The sequence below is a fragment of the Pleurodeles waltl genome, chromosome 4_2, assembly GCF_031143425.1.
Source record: "Pleurodeles waltl isolate 20211129_DDA chromosome 4_2, aPleWal1.hap1.20221129, whole genome shotgun sequence".
Lineage (NCBI taxonomy): Eukaryota > Metazoa > Chordata > Amphibia > Caudata > Salamandridae > Pleurodeles > Pleurodeles waltl.
The window spans coordinates 595016268-595039960 of record NC_090443.1 but is presented as its reverse complement, the minus strand read 5'-3'; positions in this window follow the sequence as shown (position 1 = coordinate 595039960).

The window sequence follows — 23693 nt, the reverse complement described above, 5'->3', positions numbered from 1 at the left end:
CTCACTTTCACTTGCCTCACATGTCAGAAGATACCAAGGAGTTTTATCGCTTCTGTGTTACTTGTCAAGCCAGTGGCAAGACAGGTGGCACTCCAAAGGCCCCCTTAGTCCCACTACCAGTTGTTGGGGTACCCTTTGAAAGGGTAGGGGTTGATATTGTTGACCCCTGTGACCCTCCCACAGCTTCTGGAAACAGATTTATTCTGGTGGTGGTAGACCATGCCACCAGGTATCCAGAATCCATACCTCTTAGGACCACTACAGCACCTGCAGTGGCCAAAGTCCTACTGGGAAGTTTTCCCCGGGTGGGTTTCCCAAAAGAGGTTGTATCAGACAGGGGTAGCATTTTCACTTTTGCATACCTAAAAGCAATGTGGAAAGAGTGTGATGTAACATATAAATTCACTATACCTTACCATCCCCAGACAAATGGGTTGATTGAGGGTTTTAATAAAACACTCAAAGGCATGATAATGGACCTCTCTGAAAAACTCAGGAGGAGATGGGATGTCCTGTTACCAGGCCTCTTCTTTGCCTACAGGAAGATACCCCAAAAAGGATTGGGCTGCAACCCCTTTGAACATCTCTTTGGTCACCCTGTTAGGGGTCCACTAACACTTGTCAAGGAGGGTTAGAAGCAACCCCTGAAGTCCTCTAAACAAGATATAGTGGATTATGTGCTTGGCCCAAGATCCAGAATGGCTGAGTACATGAAAAAAGCCACTAAGAACCTTCAGACAAGCCAAGAATTGCAGAAACAATGGCATGACCAGAAGGCTGTCCTGACAGTGTACCAACCAGGGCTGAAAGTATGGGTCCTGGACCTGAGGCACCAAGAGCACTCCAAGACAAATGGAGTAGACCACACATCATAGTAGAGAAAAGGGTAAGGTCCCTTATTTAGTTGACCTTGGTTCTCCAAGAAGTCCTGTCAGAGTACTTCATGTGAACCGCCTAAAGCCCTAATATGACAGGTCTGACTTAACCCTGCTCATGGCCACTGATGAGGGTCAGGAGGAAAAGAGTGACCCTCTCCCTGATCTCGTCTCCAATCCTGCAGCTGAGGACTCAGTAGATGGAGTGGTCCTGGCAGACTGCCTTACTGAATCTCAGAAGGAGAAGGAAGACTGTAGGAGCCTCCCTTCTCTAACACCTGGTCAGACTACATGGTGTGAACACACCATTGACACAGGAGACAGTTTGCCTGTTAAGAGTAAAATGTACAGGCAACCTGATCATGTAAGAGACTGCATCAAAGTAGAGGTGCAGAAGATGCTTGACCTAGGACTGATTGAGCACTCTGACGGCCCCTGGGCTAGGCCAGTGGTGCTAGTACCAAACACTCACTCACAAAATGGGGAAAAGGAGATGAGGTTCAGTGTAGATTACAGAGGGCTCAACACACTCACTAAGACTGATACTCACCCTTTACCCACGGCAGATGAGCTTACAGACATACACTGGCATCTGCCAAGTATCTAAGCACCTTTGACTTTGTCTGCAGTGTACAGGCAGATCAAATTATCACAGGATGCAAAACCAAAAACTGCATTCCCAACCATTGGAGGGCATTATCAATTCACTGATATGCCCTTTGGTTTGAAGAATGCACCTGCCACTTTTCAGAGGTTGGTGAATACAGTCCTCCAAGGTCTGGAAGCCTTAAGTGCAGCATATCTAGATGATATAGCTGTCTTTAGCTCCATGTGCGATGACCACCTGGTCCACCTATGGAAAGCTCTGGAGGAAAGCAGGCCTTACTATCAAGGCTTCAAAGTGCCAGAGAGGGCAGGAGAAAGTGGTTTATCCGGGACACCTACTAGGTGGGGAACAGATTCAGCCACTACAGGGGAAGATCCAAACTATTTTAGATTGGACTCCTCCTGCAACACAGACCCAGGTCAGAGCCTTTCTAGGTCTTACTGGGTACTACAGGAGGTTCATTTAGGATTATGGATCCATGGTTGCCCCTCTTAATGCCCTCACCTCTAAGAAAATGACTAAGAAGGTATTATGGACAGCCAGCTGTCAAAAAGCTTTAGAGGAACTTAAACAGGCCATGTGCTCTGCACCTGTTCTAAAAAGCCCAAACTATACCAAGAAGTTCACAGTTCACGCTGATGCTTCAGAGGTAGGGGTGGGGCAGTTTTTCCACAACTTAATACAGAGGGCCAGGATCAATCAGTAGCTTTTATCAGCAGAAGGTTGACTCCCAGAGAAAAGCGTTGGTCAGCTATGGAGAGGGAGGCCTTTGCTGTGGTCTGGGTCTTGAAGAAGTTGAGACCATACCTCTTTGGTACTCACTTCGTTGTTCAGGCAGACCACAAACCTCTCTTATGGCTTAAAATGATGAAAGGAGAAAACCCAACATTTATGAGATGGTCCATTTCCCTACAGGGTATGGACTTTCCAGTGGAACATAGACCTGGGAGTAACCACTCAAATGCAGATGGACTCTCCAGATATTCCCACTTAGGCAATGAAGACTCATCTGGACAAGGTTAGCATTATTGTCCCTTGTTCAGGGGAGGGTATGTAGGAAAGTACCCTCTTTCTTGGCATGGTTCCCCCATTTTCTGCCTGATGTCAGTGTGCTTGACTGTGTTCACTTGGATCCTCCTAACCTGGACCCCAGTGATTATGTTCTCTCTCCTCTAAATTTGATTGTTACTTATTGTTAACACAGTATTTCACCCACAATTGGCATACTGGTCCCTCCTTATAAGGCCCTAGTATATGGTATCTATGTTCCCAGGGCATTGGGGATCCAGGGGATCCCTATGGGCTGCAGCATATATTTTGCCACCCATAGGGAGCCCATGCAAATTCTTCTGCAGGACTGCCATTGCATCCTGTGTGAAAAGGTGGAAGCACCCTTTCACAGCTGTTACACTGCACCAGGTCACTTATAAGTCAACCCTATAGCAGGCCCTCCAGCCCTGAGGGCAGGGCGCAAAGTACCTGTGTGTGAGGGCACTCCTGCACTAGCAGGGGTGCCCCACTCCCTCCAGGACCATTTTCCCTGAATTCATGAGTGTGGGGACGCCATTTTACGCTTGTTCTGGACATAGGTCACTACCTATGTCCAGGTACATAATGGTAACTCTGAACATAGGCATGTTTGGGATCAAACATATTGGAATCATACACCAAGGATTTTGCAAGTATTGGTTGTATGATTCCATGCACTCTGGGGGGGGCTCCTTAGAGGACCCCCAGTATTGCCATTGCAGCCTTCTGAGGTTTTCCAGGCTGCCCTAGCTGCTGTCACCTCACTGACAGGTTTCTGCCCTCCTTTTCCTTGAAAAGCTCGAGCCCAGGAAGGCAAAACAAAGGATTTCCTTTGTGAGAGGGGTGTTACACATTCTTCCTCTGGAAATAGGTGTTAAAGGCTTGGGAGGGGTATCCTCCCCAAGCCATTGCAAATGCTTTGAAAAGCACAAGTGGTGCCCTCCTTGCATAAACCAGTCTACACCGGTTCAGGGACCCCCAGTCCCTGCTCTGGTGCGAAACTGGACAAAGGAAAAGGGAGTGACAACTCCTCTGTCCATCACCATCCCAGGGGTGATGCTCAGAGCTCCTCCAGAGGGTCCCTGGGTTTTCCCATCTTGGATTCCATGTTTGCAGGGAACTGTGGGAGCATCTGAGTGGCCAGTGTGAGCAGGTGACGTCAAGTACCCTCCACTGATAGGTGCTTACCTGGTTAGGTGACCAATCCCGATATTTAGGGTCTCTGCTTTGAGTAGTTCTTCAGATTCGGATTGCAAAGCTCCAGCAGGAATACTCTGCATCCTCCACTTCAACTTCTCACTGAACAAACTGCATCTGGACCCTCCAGGAACTCTACAAGCTGAAACAAAGAAGCAAGATGCCTTCTGCAACATTGTATCTCTGGCTCCTGCCAGCCACTGCAACTATTTCCCTGTTGTGCATCCTCTGAGGACAGCCCATCTTCACCCTGCACCAGCAGAGCAAAGGAATCTCCCTTGGGGTGAAGGATTCACTCCCCTGCTTCAGTAGGCACCAACTGCTCTGAAGATCAGCTGCATGGATCCCCTCTCCTGAAGAGCTGTGTGGATCCTGCATCACGGGTGGCAGACTGAAGTGGTCCTGATGGCCCCCATGTTCCACTGTCCAACTTTGGTGGAGGTAAGAGCTTGTCTTCCCACGCAAGACAGTACCACCGTGTTTTGCAACTGGCAAGGCTTGTTGGCATCCTTTCCCCAAGTCCTTCATTCATTTTGTAGCTCTGGCCCCAGCAATCTATCCTGCGACACACAGCTTCCTGAGTGGTTCTCCAGCAGCATGGAATCCTTTGCCATAGCGTTGCATGGGCCTCTTCCGCAACTTATTTGTCTCCGTGCTTTGGGACTCCTGTGGTCGCTGCCGGGTCTTCTCTGGGCTCTCTGAGTTACTGAGAGCCCCTTCTGACTTACCCTTCTGGGTAGAGTCCACCTCGTCCCTCCTGGTCCTGGACAGAGCCATTTTCCATTAGCCGCGAGCTTTGCATGTGCCAAGGCTTGTTGTCAGACTCCAGCGACGCAAACCAGCTGTAATCCTCCATCCGGCGTGGGAAATCACTTTTACCAACCAGGAACCTGATCCCATCTTCCTCGGTGCCGTACTGACTGTTCTTCTTCACCGGTGGTTCTACTTTAGCACATTCATCCGGGTTGGCAGGGGCTCCTATTCTCCCTGGACACTTCTGTGCTTCCTGGACTTGGGCCCCTTCTTTCACAGGGCCTCAGGTCCAGGAATCCACTGTTGATGTCTTGTAGTCTCTTCTGGTTCTTGCATGAATCCGCTTCTTGTTTCTGTGTGTGTTCTGGAAAAGTTACTGTGATTTACTCCTGCTTTCCTGGGCACTGTGGTGGTTTCTAGTACTTACCTTTGGCATTTTCTAGTACTCCCACCTCCCCTCTACACACTACACTTGGCTAGGTGGTAGACAGACTTTCGCATTCCACTTTCTTAGTATATGGTTGGGCTCCTCCTAGGCCCATTTCTAAATATTGTGATTTTCACTAATTGCAATGCTTTTTAACTGTTTTTACATCTGTTTCCGCATACTAGTGTATATAATTTGCTTATTACTTACGTCCGAAGGGAATATAGCCTCTATGGTATTTTGGGTATTTGTGTCACCAAAATAAAATACCTATATTTTTTGTTACACTGAGTATTTTCTTTCATGTGTGTGAGCACTGTCTGACTACGGTGGTATTGCATGACCTTTACAGGTCTCCTAGGTAAGCCTTGGCTGCTCATCCACAGCAACCTCTAGAGAGCCTGGCTTCTGGATACTGCCTACACTATACTAATAAGGAATACCAGACCTGGTATGAGGTGTAAGTACTATAGGTATCCACTATAAACTGGCCATCCTCCTACACCACCAAAAAGCTGTTGGGTCTAAAAATATGTTTCCAGATACTTGTCCCCCAAACATTCTCTGAGACCTGGTAGATCCTCAGGGCTACCTCATAGGCTGAAAGCCCATTAACAATATGATCCCCTACCACGTAGCGAAGCATCATGCCTTAGGGAATGCAGACCCTCATGTTTTCACTGAATACTGTATTACTGCCACCATTAATGCTGGATGTCTGATGCATGTTTAGCTTTGATGTCTGGCTCTTTAAGACTCACTTCACTAGTCAATACCAGTTTTCTTTTATCCAAGGCCCTTTCAGACTCAGCTTTCTCCTTCTCCAGGGTTAGCTTATTTTCTTCCAAGACATTTTTTGCACCTTACTGTTTCTTGGCAGTCTCCCTGTTTGCAGCTGCCTGCTCCATCTTGAATTTGGCCAGCCTCAGCCTGAATGCCCTTTCAGCCTTCCTCTCAGCTATCTCCTAAGAAGAAAGGTTCTGGGAAGGCCATGACAGAGGACTACACTCCTATTAGCAAGTTGTCCTCCTTCTGCTTGGGTTGCTGCAGCTAATAGCCTTTGGCCAGGCACTTCCACCTCCTTCTCCTCCTTTTCTTCTAAGTTCACCTTCTCCTCCTCTTCCTCAGTGTCATTCTCTTCCTACTACTCTGGGGTGGTCTGCTTCCTTATGACTTCCTTAAAGGCTCAAAGGGATACCTTGAGGTCCACCTTTGTTGCAGTCTTCCCCACATTCAGCCCTTTTTCCTTGAAAAGCCTCTACGGCTCTGCCTTGCTGAGGTTATCACCATTGATTGGCTCCATCTTCATTGTTGCAAAAAGGATGTGAGGAAACATACATTTGGAAAATAGAAAAAAAGCCAAATCAAGAAGAGAATTTAGCAAAAACAAATGAAGTTATATAATTTTTATGGTATTTTAGTGTTACACAAATCACTGAGGGGCACTGCAATTACACATGTACTGAATCCCACCACTTAACATCAATGTAAGAAATTACGATATTGGTTTTGTGGGAGAGTGAAATGCTCCCTAAGCAGCAACCACAGTCCTTGTCAGGGTGAACCACAAAAGTCAATAAATTAACCTGTGCTTAACCCTCCGGTAGCTTGGCACAGAAAGAGTCAGGCTAAACGTAGAGGAAATATGTAAAGTATTTATGCAGCACACATACCTGTGTTAGGAACAAAACACAAGAACATTTCCATACCAATTTAGAAAAATAAGGTAAATAACATTCAATAAAATTACACCAAAACAAATTAAATTGAATCAATAGAACTGGAGTTATCAATTTTTAAAAAGTATTTAGTTATCTGGTTGTGCAAGACTGAGGCAAAAGTTAGGGGAGACTGCAATGGACCTCAGTTCATAAACACAGGGTGGATTGGGCCTGGTTTCAGCTTTCCTTCAAAGTTAGAAGAAATTTTGAAGAATAGTTCCTGAGAAGGTTAAGTTGAGCAGGGCAAGGCTGCTGGCAGTGTCCAAGGAGCAAGCATCATCAAATGATAGCCACTGGATGGAGGTGTGGGGACGATTTCAACCTTTGGACTTTTTGGAAGCCGGAGATCTCCAGAGGGACAAATCTACAGGATGTAACTGATGGGGGCACCACAAGACCAGATACTGTGACTCAGACGGACCGATGAATAGGATTTGCTGCTGCAGAGAAGTACAGAGCAGGAGATACTACAAAAATAAACCCACCTGCAATGCACCTTCGGTAGATTATTTTGGCACTTTCTGGTTACATTTCTTCTAAACCTCAAATTTTAGGGTTAGGCAGAAGCTTCACCTTCATCACCAAAACCAAGGCTTTAGGACTGGAGGAGCACCACTTGGGAGGATAGGACTCACTTTTGCAGAGACCACGAACAGTCTTCTGAGTTACAAGGGTGACCACAAGCAGCATGGCAGCCCCTCAAGGGCTCCAAGTCAGTTCCAGGAGTGGACTGAGTAGTTTTGGCCTGAGGGTCAAACATTTATACCTTGTGCTAGCCTTTGATGTGGTGAACCTCTCTAGGCTACCCACATATCTGGTCCTTGAAAAGTCCTTCATCCTTCTGCCAAGGCTCCAAGAAGTCTGGGGTGACAAAAGGCTACTCTCATGTCCTTTGTGTTTATTCTGGAGGCAGCACTTTGAAGTGTAAGTGGGGCAGGGGACAACTTTATCCCCTCAAACTGGAAGGATGGCCCATCCTGCAAACATCTAGTCTGCTTTAGTCTCACTGTCTGCAATAAATATGCCACTAAGCAGTCTAGCATCATTTTCTGACGCACTAGCACCCAAAATTGACTCTTATCTTAGTACAGACAGGAGTCATGCCCACCACCCCAATGGCCAGCACAGGGGACCAGTTTCCCCTGGCAGGGCCACAGGACCCAGTGCCAGGCAAGGGGGGCCATGTAAGGGGCCCTCAATGGCACATTAAAAAAAATACTTACATATACTCACCCAGGTTGGGCTCCCCCATCCCATGGTGTCCCTCTAGTGTGGATGGGAGTGTTGCTGGGGCTTGGTGTGGGCATCTGTGGGCCCATTTCATGGTGTTTGGCCATGAAAGTGGGTCCACAGGTATCCTAACACCTGGCCTTACCCAGGCATTAAATAATGGTGTAAAGCAGGCTTTGCACCATTACTTGGGTCTGTCTACTTCGTGTGTGTCATTTCTGCACCAAAGTATGAATAAGGCAGTAGGGGGTTAGCGTCATATTGTGGACGGGAATGCCTACCTTGCATCTAATTAGCACAAGGTAGTTTGCCGCATTCACAACATGAGGGTGACTCCAATATTTTGACGCTAGACAGGTCTAGCGTCAAAATATAAATATGGAGTTAAGTTTGCACCGTTTTAGCATCACAGACCATAAATATGGGCCTTTGTTTGGTTTTCATTGCATGAATAGTATACAGAGACATGCATTGAGAAAGTGATTATTTGTTGCTTAGGCAGTAAATGTAATCATTGGGGCTTTTGTATATGTGTGATATGTTGAAATGAAAAGCAATTGTGTTACAATGGGTGATATGTTTGCACTCTGTTTTGAGTCCATTCCATAAAATGTGTATTATGACGTGCATTGAGACATGGATGAACTGTTGAACTATAAGATCATAGGAGTGGGACCAAAACATGAACATTTTGGAGCAGTGTAGAGCAGTTGCAATCATTACTGAAAGGGTTGTTGAGAAATCTGAGAAGAGTGACCTCTCACTTCTGTACACATTTTGTGTTGTTCCGAAGTTGTGTTCCTTTTAAATTTGTGACATTGTGATGAGTCTATGGGCTTGATTACGAGTTTGGTGGTCGGACAGCCATGTTAGCGGTCCTGAAAAGACTGCCAATCCAGCGGTCTTCAAGACTGTCCTACTGTGAGTGACACAGGAAGGACTGCCAACCCCCAAGCAAAAAGGAAGACTGCCTTTGGTGTGGCGGCCTGAATATAGGTGGTCTGACCTCCAGTGCCATCAGTGCTGCAGCCAACCACCGAGCATATTGCAATCACACATTCGTGGTGGCAATACCGTTGTGGTGGTCAGCCAATGGTGGTCAGAACCATGGCGGTTCATGGTCAGCAAAGTAATAGACAACTGCACTTTTCATGAATTCAAAAACAACACAGCTGATACACATAGGCCAAGTAGACACACCTGAGTAGTATAAGGGGATACCTTCCATCAAACTTTTGACAGGTGTCCCTCCCCGCGCTGACGTAGGCAATGAAGTAGGCAATGAAGTATGCAATGAAATAGGTGGTGACGTGTGTGCTCCCCGCCACGTACTGACGTAGGCACTGACGTAGGTGAAGGGGAATCACGTGGGTTGTGACATCAGGGGGTTACGTGTGAGTAATGTGGCAGGGTCCTAGCCCCTGTGTCTAGATCTGTGTAAAATGAGGGCTGTGCTGGTGTGCAACCTGTTTCATGGCCTAAGAGGTCAGGACTGGACATCCCAGACATTCAGGCCCAAGTGGCTGTTTGGGGGCCTCCTCTCGGGGCGGCGCATGGGGCGTGTAAGGCCAAACCTCTACACTGCCGGCTAATCCAAAAAGAGGGGCTGGGGAAATGCTGTCAAAAGCCATGACATGTGATTAGCACCACAAGTAACCCTAGTGGTGTATTAGAGCCATCAAGTTGAGCATGTGACCGTTAGATCTTGTAGAGGTGTACGCCCTTTTTGAACCATAGAATACATATAAGGAGTCGGTTAGAGCAGCATGCCAAATCGTGAACCACTACTGAAATATGCTGTATAGGCAATATGAAGAGATGTAATACTCTCACCAGAAAAGCCAGCGTCTCAGGATCCAAAGGCAGCCGTGGTACAGACGACAAATGTAAAATCCAAAGTCGCTTATACACTAATGGACCTGTGTGATACACAAGATTTCAGAGCAGCCGTAGAGTGTAGTGAAAACGCTGAGGTTAGTAAAAACTCTATAGACAAATATCGTGTATACGCAGATTTTATACTTTTAACTAATAGTATGTCTTTTGCTTTTTGTTTGAACCGTAGAAAACAACTGCAGAAAGAGCTGCTCTAGAGGGGTCTACTCCAAAGGTTAACAACATGCATTTTTACTGCTTATGCTGAAAGTATTCCACGCCAGAACAAAGAGCCTCGTAAGAAATGTGTCAGCACTAAAAATAGCACCGATTTTGAAAAGGAAATGCCGGGTGTACCCTACAAAACCATATGGCCTGTTAAAGGTTTTGCGGCGACCGTTGTGAACACGAGTTAAACAAGACTATTATAACCTGTGTTACGGGCATAAAATTAATGAGCCACACCAGGAGGCTCATGACTGCCTATACGAGTCATACACTACAAGAACAATTCGGCACATATGTAGCCATTTAGACCCACACAGGGTATATAAGTTGTTAAGGGTGGTGTACGGGAAGTCAGCTGTGAGGAAAGGTGTCCACGTCGATATGATTATTGTTTTGGCAGCATAGGTCAATGAGATTCGATACGCTTCTGAGCCCTGCTCAAAACTTGAACCTAAGCAGGGGCTGTGTACCTATTTTGACAAAAGCTTGATAGAAAGGGTCATAGAAAGACGAATGTGTGATATTTATTATAAAAATAGAAGAATGAGGTCTTTAGCCCCACGAAAGTTGTTTAAAAAAAAAACAGATGTCTTGGATAGTAGACCATAACATTGTTACTTAACGCTACATACTTACTCACTTTTAAGACGAGAATCAGAGTGTTGCTGTACAAGATGTCTATGAGTCACACCCAGGCTACATCTGTATTGGGAAACTGATATATGTGCTGGTTAAAGAGAGAATAGCTGAAATACACCCTGTGACTCTGTGTTATCTGAACATTATGGAACCTCCGGCTACTTTGCAGTGTGACCGCACAGTGTGTATTGCCAACTGGCGTATCAACGCATGGCTACCCGCAGAGGATAAATACTGGAGAGCGGCCCAAGATAGTGCACATGAGTTAAACCTTCACCCTGGACTGGGATACACCATGCTTTGGAACTCCTGACTAAAGATTATTTCACAAATAAAGGTCCTGTATTTTCCGACCTAGAACTGTATGAACTGTTGAATGCTGTCAGTATCCTGAGCATCCAGAGTTATAGGCGAGCGCGAAGTCATGTCTAAAGCTATTGACTGTGTAGCTATAAAAATATCAAAGCTTGTGATGCTGAGACCTAGTAAAAGGAACTGCTCTGAGTAATATGTGTAACATGTATCGTACTATGTATATGTCATCAAAAGGCCTCAAGGTGTCCAGCAGCTGCGACCGCTATAAGATATGTACTGCAAAATGTCAAGTACACGGTGTTTGAGTAGTGCTAACCCACTTTTATTTATTGTTTTTTATTTTTAATAAAATGACCTTACACAAAAAAAATTGTTTCATTCTGGGTTGTGGGGTGTGGCAACATGACTGGGTCTGCTTTAAGGAAGCTTTATTACGATACACAAGGGGTTGGAAGCTTCAGAGGCTCCGAAGCTCTATTTAGAAGGGTTTGAGTTGAAAATGAATCTGTAAACCGGTCAAGGGTGAAGACTTGGTTAGTGGGGGAAGTGCTATATGCACTCCACAAACCAGCCAGGAGACGTTTTAAGAGGAGGGCCACAGTTGTTAGCGCACAGCTAGATTATCAGTGGGAGGCGGACATAATCAGTCTTCAAGATCTAGCAAAACATAACAATCGCGTAATGTATATATTAACAGTCAGAGACGTATTGTCCAAGTATGCCTATGTGGAGGCATTAAACGACAAAAGTGGTACCAGCGTAACTGACGCCTTTAAAGACATCTTCGCATCGCAAGAGGTCGAGTACCTCAAAAACTACAACCAGACGCTGGAAAGGAATTTTTAAACAAACCTTTCAGAAATTATTAAATCAGCACGATATTTAGCATTTTGTAAAGCACAGCGAGGTAAAAGCGGCAGTTGTAGAGTGTGTTCACAGAACTTTAAAATCAAAGATGTGGCGATATTTCACAGCCAACAATACCTACAGATACGTGGCTGTTCTACAGGCTTTTATAGATGTTTATAATGCCAGTTATCATAGGACCATCAAAATGTCTCCCTTGGCGGTAACGGCGAAAAATTCGTTAATGGTGTGGAGAACTGTGTACGGGAGTCGGCTCAAGGCAAAGGTCAAGAAACCGGCTTTAAAAGAAGGGGATCATGTCCGGGTATCAAAGTTGAAGGGCGTCTTCACCAAGGGCTACCAACAGACATTTAGTGATGAAATATTCATAGTGGAAAGTGCAGAGCTTAAAGAAGGGGTATATATTTACAAGTTGAAGGTCTACGACGGGAGAAAGTGTTTCGGGTGTCTTTTACAATGAAGAGTTATAAAAGGTGCTCTACGATCCAAACCGGGTGTACAGGGTTGAAAAGGTTCTGAAAAGGAAAGGCAGCGGAGCTATGAGACAGGCGCTGGTCAAATGGCGGGGTTGGCCTGAGAAAGTTAACAATTGGGTTTTAGCCAGTTTTCTGCACGGTGTGTGAGGTCGCGTTGTAAGCACTGAGATGAAGACCACAACTTTTTATATTACGCTACCGTCCAACAACTTGAAGGGCATGTTCCCCCACAATCAGATTTCTAACTATACGGTGAATCTGGCTAAAAGGGTGGACCTGAAAGGGTCCTGGGAGATGGCCCTAACGGAGATACAGTACCCTAGGATGTGGAATACATTTACAAAGCAGAAGGCTAAATTTCACATAAAGTGCTCTGAGGACTTCTTGAGCTTCCCCGTGAGTTTCCCATACTGGTATTACACCTCCCTAGAGGCGGGGGTCGAAGCCATCAACAGAGCCATAGCCCGCTGTTGAAGATTATGCAAATATACAGCTGGTGTTGGAAACTGTTAGAAGAAAAGTATTTCTTAAAGACCCCGAGCTCGAAACAAGGTTTTCCTGTACCAGTAAATTACAGAGGGTTTTAGGGACTGTACAACATGTGAAAAGACATGTGGATCCAGACCCTACTTGCCCTGACATTAAAGGTGGATTTTATACACTCTACACTCTAGTGACATAGTAGAACCTCAGAGGATAGGGGATAGTTATTCGCCGTTGATGAGATGGAATCCTGTGAAGGGCGAAAAACACAATGGTTAATATACAGCATCACAAACCCGACTACGCGGCAATTTCCAAAAACCATTTGACACTATAACCATCATGATCTATGATGATCAGTCAGAGCCGGTGGCCTTTAAATATGGGAAAGTTATTGTTAGGCTTCATTTAATTCTGCGGTGCAACAGTGACTATTAGGCAATAGCGATGGTCATTATGAAAACATACGGTGATCCCTATATGTACAGGGACAATTATATAGTTCAGGCTGGTTATGGAGGACTGCCACCCAACTTTCAAGGGGCCCCCGTTATGTACAGGGCCGGATTGGGGGGCTTCTTTGGGAGTTTGTTTAGAAGAGCCTTGCCATTTTTAAGAAGAGGATAGGAAATTGCAAAATTTCACGTTAAAGCGGCTGCTACGAAAATTGCCCATGACGTCGTGGGTTCTGTAACGTCAGTTGTCACCGAGCGCATGAACAAACATCCCCAGGTAGGAGCTGGGTTGTTGTACAAGGTGCGTGCGGGTGTTAAAAGGAAGCAAAAGGGCTTCAAGGCGTAGGGGCCCTCCAAAGCCCTACAAAAAACGGAGGACTTCTTCAAAAGTTCCACACAAAAGAAGAGTCGTAAGATGGAAGAGATCTTCCAAGAAGAAGAAGAGAACAAGCTCTACTGCTATTTTTTTTAAATCAGCTATCATGGCCTTCGTACACTGTGCTTCGGGTGAATGTGCCAAATTTGAGTTAGATTTGTTTTCTCTTAAACCCACACGGACCAGCATCGAGAACAGTTTTTTCATGGAAGTATCGCCTCCAGCTGCTCTGACGCCTCTGGCGCCAATAGAGTTTTATGTGTCGGGGTCCACGGATAGGCATTTGGATCTCAACAACACTCTACTACACCTCGTCTGCAAAATAACCAAAGGGAACGGCACCAACATCGAAGCTGATGCTAAAGTGGCGCCGATCGCCTAACCCATCACAACCTTGTTTAATCAGGTGGACATTAACCTGGGCGATCGACTCGTCACGCAGAGTGATAACATGTACTTCTGCAGGGCCTACATCGATAGTATTCTAAATTACAGTTGTGAAGCACTGAACACACAGCTTTCAGAGGGACTCCTCTACAAAGATACTGAAGCGCAATTTGAAGACACAGCATTGGACGGTGGCAACGTTGGTTTTCAAAAAAGAGCCGTAGACAGTTTGACCTCCTGGGGCGCATACATTCAGACCTTTTTTCCAAGATAAGCTTCTAGTCAATGGTGTAGATCTTAAGATCAAACTCAATCGCAACAAGGAGTCGTTCTGTCTCATCAGCGGCGATGCTGAGCAGTATAAACTGGTTATATTGTCCTTGAGCCTGTTTGTAAAGAGAGTGAAAGTGTCACTGAGCGTCAGACTGGCCCACGCTGAAGCTTTACAACTATTGAACGCCAAGTATGCCATTGAAAGAGTGGTTTTGAAGATATTCAGCATCCCAGCCGGTACTAGATTAACACAGCAGCAGAATCTACTTCTGGGGCAACTACCGAAACTCATCATCATAGGGTTTGTGGACAATACAGCTTTTAGTGGGCTCTATACCTCTAACCCTTTCAACTTCAAACACTATGGTGGTGATTACAATCTCGGCGGTCTTTTAACAAGACCGCTGAGGGACCGCCGTGCGGAAGACTGCCAGTAGTGGCGGTTTGCCGCTCGGCGTATTATGACTGTTGGCTGCTCTCCGTCCTTTTTACGACGGAGAGCCGCCAACAGCCATACTGGCGGGTGGCGGGGAAGTGGAGGTTGCTCCACCGCCACGCCAACAGAACACCGCCCAGCGAATCACGTCCTGTGATTCGCCGCGGCGGTGTTTTGTTGGCGGTGTGGTGTCGGCGGAGCAGCCCCCATGGCTCCCGTCCCCTCCCGGAGGATCGACGGAGAAGGTAAGTCGATCGTCCGTTAGGGGAGGGGGGTGGGGTTTGTTGTGTGTTGTGTGGGTGCATGGGGGTGTGCGTCTGTGTATGTAGGGGGGGTGTGAGTGCGTGTATGCTTGCGGGTGAGTTGCGTGTGTTGGGAATGAGTGCATGTATGTCTGTATGTATGTCTGTATGGATGTCTGCATGTATGTCTGTATATGGGTGTGCATGTCTGACTGAGTGTGTGGATGTAGACATGTATGTTGGTGTGTGTGCGTGTATGTGTGTTGGTGGTGCCTGCTTGCAAGTCGTGTGTGTGTGAGTGATGTGATGTTGGGGGTCGGGGTGGGGAGGGATGCCCTGCCACCTTTGGGGGGTGGCAGGGGTGGTGGTGGGTGTAGGGAAGGGAGTTGGGGTGGGGGTGGGGGTTGGGGGAGACCCCTATCAGTGCCAGGGAAGGAATTCCCTGGCACTGATAGGGCTTACCGCCATGGATTTCATGGCGGTTCCTACCGCTGGAAATCCACGGCGGTAAGCTGGGTCGAAATACCGGTGGCGGTATAGTGACGGCCGCCGGTCTGGAGACCCAGGTCTCCAGCCCAGCGGTCATCTCCGCCCTGGCGGGCGGAACAGTGAAGCGGCCAATGAAACCACCATGGTCATAATACTCAACAAAAGACCGCCAGCCTGTTGGCGGTCTTGCCGCTGCTTTAACACCATCCGCCAGGGTTGTAATGACCCCCTATGACATCAACTATGCCACTTTGGTCCATGAGGGAGCTGTTATCCCCACAAAACCGTTCAATCCAAGGTTTGGAACATCCATTTTTTCTGGGAATATCTCGGTCTGGTCTCGATGACGGGGAAGCATCTGCGGGGCTCAGGAGTCGTTGTTTCAAGAGAGGGGTATGGGACCAGCTACACGTTGTTTGCGTTCAACCTGACTCCTGATATGGAAGACGGTGACCACTACAACGTAATCAAAAATGGAAATCTAAAAGCTGAAATATGTTTTACCCAAGCACTGGCTACCAACGTGAATATGGTTGTATTCTCGGTATTCAACAGTGTTATCCAGGTCAATCACGCCCGATAGCTTATGTTTGACTATCATTAAAAGATTGTAAAAGGGTCACTGCGGAGATATGTCACTTCTTAAGTAGACATAAATACGGAAATAAATACTTTTTCAGTATATTTCCTGGTGATGGACTACTTGAAAAGATAGGCCCCGAAAGACCGTGCACCCTAGTCTTTAACACCAACCCGGGTGGTACACATTGGGGATCCATGTTTCTGGATGTATACAAGGTTATGGTGTTTGAAAGTTTAGGGCAGTTCCCCGAGCATAACATTTATAAAAAAAACAATATTCAAATGTGTAAAAAAAAGCATGGCCCGCGGCTGAGTATAACAATCTGCGTGTACAGGATTCTTTAGCCATCACATGTGGGTAACATTGTATACATTTTATTAGTAAAATGTCTGAGGGTATGACGTTTAGAACTTTTTTAATCTGTATGTCACCTATCTAGTAAACAATGATGGTATTGTTCTGAAATATGTGAATGAAAACACTAGGTCCATGTCGAACGTTGTTAAAACAGATTACGGTGTTTGTCAAACGTGTAGGGCCTTGTAATGCCGCTATTTGTACTGATGACTGCCTAAAATAAAAATATCTTAAGCTATGCATTTTATTCACCCACCACACATTATAAAACCATTTAAAAACAAGATGTCGGACCTCTGTTGAAAAATTAAAAGTGTTTATTACAAGCAGTTTACACTACTAACATTTACAAGGGTAAAGAAATAAATTCAGCAAAAATCTTTTGAAACGTGAACCTTTTTAACAAAACTGTACCACGGTTCAAATTTTGTGATCACATTGGAGCGATAACCAAGTGTTCATTTTGAACAGTCTCTATTTAGGGTCCATGGGAAGAGCGTAGCTGCTCCTAGAAGGTGTTAGCTGCAGAAATAAAGGCGATGTCAGCACAGTGAGACTCATGGTAAAAACACCAGGGGTCGGAAATTTCAAACTTTAAAGCCTTCCCCTGTGGATGGCGTTTCCGACGATCGTGGAGGGAATGTTGAGATCTGCAGCAGCACTTAGGAATTGCTCCCAGCCTCTAGGAGCTTTTTGTGTCGTTAGTGTTTTACAGTGCATGAGACATCTGACCAGATCGTACATGTGTGATCCAACAATCGGTTGTCCCTTGTAAACAAATTCACCCCGATCGTTCCAAGAGGTCAGATCTCTAGTAGCAGTCATTTTACCGAGCAGCATTTGCACCGCCTCCTCTATACCTCTGACTTATATTTTTTAAAAGGTCTTCGACAACAGCGTCCACGGGGACCAGGGGGCCCGGTCTTGAGGCGCTATGGGGTCTGCTGTCGGCTGTTCCGTGTCAGTGGAATGCAGATTCAATTTGTTTTTTTCAGATGCTAGTTGTTTGTAATACTATAAAATGTTTTGAAGGGCTCTTGAGTAAAGCCCTGCTTTGTCGTGTGGTTTTAAATCAGTTCAGTTTAAAATGGCTTTGATCTCAGTATCGAGATGCTGTGTCTCGTTTTTGCATATGTCCCAGACGTCAGAGGTACAAGGGCTCAACTGTTCCAGCTGATGGCGGGGCACAAGGTAAATTTTCTGGGAGTGCTCCATCATGTCCTCGACAGGAGACTTGTAATTAGGCGTATAGCTATACCCAGCAGCGCCCCTATAAAACCTCAAGACTGTTTGATCAGTTTCATTTTAGAAAGGAGCGATGCCCTTTTATTGCTCAGCTTCTTAATAATGCTTAATAATGTGGCACTTCTTCTTCAGAATGCGGAACTGGCTCGTTGATATTGGTACGTTACCTTTTTGGGTGTTTAGGGCTATTCCTGAAATGGCAGCCACTAAATCGTCAGAAGCAGCGCACAGAATAGCCTTTCTTTTCAGGGGGCTGGCTGTGGCCAGCATTTTTAGGAGGTCTAAATTGCGCCGTAGCCACGTAGACATGGTGGTGACCTTATATTACAAGGTTTAGAGTGTAAATGTAATAAAAGTCTTTTTAAAGGGTCTTTTTGTAGGCTTTGAGGACTGTTTCACGAGTGTAAGTGACGAGGAAGTGAGGGGAAAAAATACCGGAGCGTAGTCTGTAGTCTTCTAGAGTATTGGGTTTTAAATCTACCAGTAAGTAGCCATGGGTTTTTGCAGTGGCATCGTTAAACTCTTCCATGAAAAACTGCGTGTTTCCGGGGTACATCTGTTTAGCTATAATTGATTTTTGAAGCTTGTCGCGTTTTTTTTTTTTTTAAATAAGACCAGGTATGATGCGATGAGAATTATAGAACGGCTGCTCTTACCCTTGTAAAACAAAAGTTCTGCACGATGTAGCATATGGTCAGATTACGATGATGTGAATATTGAGCAAAAGCCCTCTCGATCTCAGGGTGGTCCCTGCCTTCGCGCATGAGATCATCTACAACGACCATGTTTACAAGGTGTTTAGGTAACAAGTCATCGTCTTTGAGATTACTGGAGATACTTTCTATAAATCGGATGTGTGGGAAATTTAAAGAGAGTTCCGTGTAAAGATCTTGCCAGCAAGAATAAACCCATATGATGTTGTTAGGGGTCTGAGATAAAACACCAGAAGCGACTTCTAGCAGTTTCTTTATACAATAACTTTTACCACTTTTTGAGGGACTGCTAAAACGCAGGAGAATGGGTGTTGCAGCCTGGTGCCATAGCGGTTGGGGTTCACCACTCGAATGTCTTTTTAATAACTGCACCGTAGTGTTTTGAGGTCTTCAGTGAGGACCTGTTTATCAAACACTAAGGGAAGTGTTTTATACAATGGCTGTATTGTAATTTCCCACCTTTTTTGGACCTGACAATGGTAGGATGGTTTACAACTATTGTCTTGCTATTTTTGTGATCATTCGATGCGCAGTACTTGTGCACCAGACCCTTCAGACTGTCAAAATTTATTTGAACCGTATTGCTGACGTTTAAAGTGATACCTTTGACTTTCATGGAAACCCTGTTGTTAGAGGTTTTATAACTATAGGTCTTGGGTCCAGAGGAAGTGTATTCAAGTATGTACTCATCCTTTTCAAGCTCACTGGTCAAATCCCCTAGATAATCACCCAGCGGAGGATCTTCGTCACTCTCTTTACTCACAGAAATAACGGAGTCGGTGTCGTCATACAAACATCGATCCTGAAGCTTATCCAACAATCTGTAAAGCTCTAGACGAGCATGAGCAGTTGTGAAGCACGCTATAAAGATGTTTATATTGTTACACGTTTGGTGTATTTCCAACATAGAATGGCCGTCTCATCAGCGATAAATTCACAACTGGACATGTCGTAAGATGGGGCACATATATACTTAAAAAGATCGTCTGGATCTGTGACAATGGATGTGTTTGACAAATTTGTCTGCTGTGCGAATTTTCCCCATAAGGAATTGAGACAGAGCTTAGCTAACTGGCGTCTGATGGGGTTAATCTTATTGAACTCAGGTCTCAGCGTAATACCCTTGTGAGCTTGGTAATCAGTGATGTACTTTTGCTTTGAGGGCTCATCGACACACCAGTCGGGATACCCCGATGCCTCGTGTTTGTCTCTGAGAAACAAGTTGATGTATTCAGAAAAGAGTCGGGCTGTGGTGTGTGAAAAATGCAAAATTTCCAGGATTTTACTGAGGCGGTACCCTTTCTCGAGGGCCGTTTGCACCTCCATGGTACACCACGTCCCCTCCAGCAGCCTTTGCTCATCACTATGTCTTCACTCACTAGTCTGTTTACTTTCAGCGCATGTACAATATAGGGGGAACATTAGCTTACCGTCGACTCTGTACTGTAGCACTGGGAAGTATAGCTTCTGTGGAGAGTGAATTTGACACTTAACGAGCCCAAAGTATTAGTTTAGGGACTTAAAGTTGCTATAGATGATCCTAGGATGCCCCACCGGCTACAACTTCACTTTGTACAAAAATAGATATAGACTGGTGAAGTCGTAGTAGTGTATTTTCTCACTCTCACCAGTGACCCGGTACACTTGTATGGCATTGTATGACCAACAGTGCTGGCAACTGCTGGCTCTTAATAAAAGTGCCCAATTCCTCCATCTTTTGTTAGCGCGTCTAACCACTCGTGTTCCCAGAGGGTTCTCAAAACAAAGCCGCTGCTTTCATTATACTGCGCCTTCGACAGAATACAACAATGCAGTTATTCAAACGTGGTGCCCTGCAGTCTATTAAACTCGTGGGGTTTGTAACAACGCGGACACCCATGGTAAAAGCACCTGTTGAACTCAAAGGCAGTTGGTACCCCGTTAATTAACGCATACCTGTCTAGGTAGCAGCGACCCAAGCGGTATTCGGCGCCCTGCAATGCGTGTTGAATGAAGATTTCTTTTTCTCCGAGATGTACATGAGCCACTGAATAGATGGGGGGCAGTAACATTTCTGTTAACGTTATAAAGGTCAGGCGGTACTAGAGCTATGGTTTCAGGTTTTAAAAAGCTGTGCTGATAAATAGACATGCACATTGAAGCCAGAGTAATGTTCTTAAATGGGTCTAGGTATTTTTTTTTTCTCTCTTACGGGATTTGGTTTAAATAATCCGGACCTAATTCGTCATCTCCCCAACAATGTCTCTGAAAAGGTTGCACGCTTTTCGCAAGATCATGACATCTGCCTGACAGTAAGCTTTCAATTCTGTTTGAAAATGAAACCAATTGTCATGGTTTTCAGCGTACCACGGTAAAAAGCTCTTTTTCAGACGGCATCATGTACTCAACGCCATAACTGTTGGGTAGAGGCATAGGACCTCTGTAATTCTAATCAGCCCATGTGTTAAAAAGTGAGGGAAATAAACTTTGCAGCCTTCAAAACCAAAGGCTTTTGGTAACTTGCTCAAATTCATGGCAGAAAATGTAGGTTGTCTATGAACCTAATTTCAAAAGGCACAACCTTTAACAGCATCAGTTTGGAACCTTGGGTGATGAGCTCCACGGCCAGCTTTTTACAAATCAGGTCCCGGAGACTAAAGAAAGAGTTGTACGCTTTTGAGTTGTGAGACAACATTGTATACTCATAGTATTTCGGCTGCATGAACGTGTTGAGGAAATTGTTCACACATGACCGGCCTTCAAACTCCCAGTTTTCATCGGTTGTTAGATGATGGGCGTAAATGTAGTTAGGTTGGTGCACACCCATCTCTTGCGTACATTCTATATCAAATATGATATAGTCTTCTGTTTTTTTCTGGGGGAAGCGTTCAAGCATGTAACACTCGTGTGCTATTCCAGCTATAAAATACGCTTTACACCTGGGACATTGCATACCTTTACAATCATGGTCGACGGCCTTTTAGCGCCCACAAGCCCCAAAGTCTGATTTACTGACGCACTGGGTGAGGTTGATGTGTACGTTTAAGCAGACTTGCGACTGACAAAACATCTTACACGTGGAGCAGTTCAGTTTCTGAACAGCATCGTCGACGCACCCGTTCCTCTGACACATTTTACAGTGCATTTCACACTGGTGTCTGGTCCGGTTTGTGTATATGTGGTCACAATGCTCACACATATACGTGACGCCTAGAAAACCCTTCAGGTTCAAGATACCGCAAAAGTGGTTTTCATGATGTAGCACATAAACGATCTTGTTTTTCACACACCTATTGGTAGTGAAGTACTTCCAAGAACCGCTGTGGTATAGAACTTTTACCGTAACAGCAAAATGGTTCTCAAAAAGGTCCAGGTCCCCAAAACCAACCAGTCTGTCGGACGGTAGTTGAAGCACCTCATGGGTGTCCTCTGCCATAGACATGATGACGTTGTCTGGGGTATCGCGGTCCACCAACAACCCTGTGATGATCGCAGCTAGACACATATTGGTCGCTTCGGTGATAAATTTGAGCAACTAACGATATTTCTTGCCAATGATTTTATTGTGCATGATGCTCTTTAAGGTTCTGGAAGCACCGCCCTCATGACCCCTGACAACAAGGGCGATGATTTTAAAGGTCGCATACACCAGTAATTCAGCCTTGCTCTGTAAAAGCTTAGACAGGTTTTCTAGATACGTCACAGCGTCAAACTCATCTCGGGGCGACCGTCTGATGAACAGCAGACTATTGAGACCCTGCCCCTGAAAACGCAGTTGAAAGAAATCGTTCGGTCCCACATCGTGTAACAATCGTTCTATGAGCGTTTTCACTGCCTGGTGTATAGCTAAAGGACCATGATCGGAGGAGTTTCGGCGATCTAGGTTAATGGACCTATACTCCTCATAGTGCTCGGTAGCGTTAAACCTCTCTACAGTACGATTGTACCTTCTTACACTTTCAAAAAACACCAGTTCTGAATCCTCAGCTTGAAGACCGTCGGAGGTTGGAGGGCTTCTCGGGGTATCATCCGGTGGTAGTTGAATACGGTTCGTTGTTGGGGTATTTTTATGCCTCATTGTAACGCTTAGTCTGGCTTTATTTAATTTTCTTATGAAAAGCTTGCGGTTTCTAGGGCTACTAACCCACTTCTGTTTCTTGCAAACCCAGCTGGTTTTTGGTAACCGACCACAGCCTATTTGAACAGTCATTGGGGTACTTACAAGCAGTAGCCTTGACATTTCACCTAATACGGGTGGGGATCCTTCAGGATCTTTGGGGTTGAGCCTGCTCTGAACTTTACCCCTTGAGGCCCTGAAAATTCCTACATTCTCTCCTAACTTTATATTTTGAGGCCTTATGGGGAGTCTTTTAGGTGTTGAGGGATTTGCTTTTATGAGTTTTAAAAAGTTAGGGGCTGGCTCTTTGGTTTTGAGCACTAGTAAAACACATAGGCCCTCATTACAACATTGGAGGTAAAAGCCGCTTACCGCCGTGCAGAAGACCGCCAACACACCGCCGCGGCCGTGGAATTCCGCCACAGCTTTATGACCCACAGTTCGGAATCCATCAAAATTCAGACACCCACACAAGTCCGCCACGATAACAAAACCTCCACCGTCACGCCAACAGAAATACGCCCACACTATCACGACACACAAATCCACGCGGTGGTCTTTCAACCGCGGTATTCCATTGGCGGTACACACCGCCGCGCTCAAAATACACACACTCTTACAAAACACAGCCACATTGGACAATTCGAAATACACACACCTGATACACATACACACACCACTCCCACACACCCAATTCAATATAAAACACACACCCACATCACCCAGAAACCCCTACGACCAAAAATGAAGGCCAGAGAGAGACAGCACCAGCACCAGCAAGAACAACAGCATCCACAGGCACACAACACCATCACCCACAGAACTTCCATGCATCTCACATAATACCCCACTACATATCAGCACACTTTTCACCACACACTCCACCCCACACATCACCTACACCACCCCATGGCACGACAAAGACACCCCAGGTTCTCGGAGGAGGAGCTCAGGGTCATGGTGGAGGAAATCGTCCGGGTAGAGCCACAGTTATTCGGATCACAGGTGCAGCACACCTCAAATGCAAGGAAGATGGAGCTATGGCGAAGAATAGTGGACAGGGTCAACGCAGTGGGACAGCACCCAAGAAATCGGGAGGACATCAGGAAGAGGTGGAATGACCTACAGGGAAGGTGCGTTCCGTGGTCTCCAGACACCACCTGGCAGTTCAGCGGACTGGCGGCAGACCCCCACCTCCTCCCCCACAACTAACAACATGGGAGGAGCAAGTCTTGGCGATTCTGCATCCTGAGGGCCTCGCAAGAGTAGCTGGAGGAATGGACTCTGGTAAGACAAATCTTAATTATTACATCCCCCAC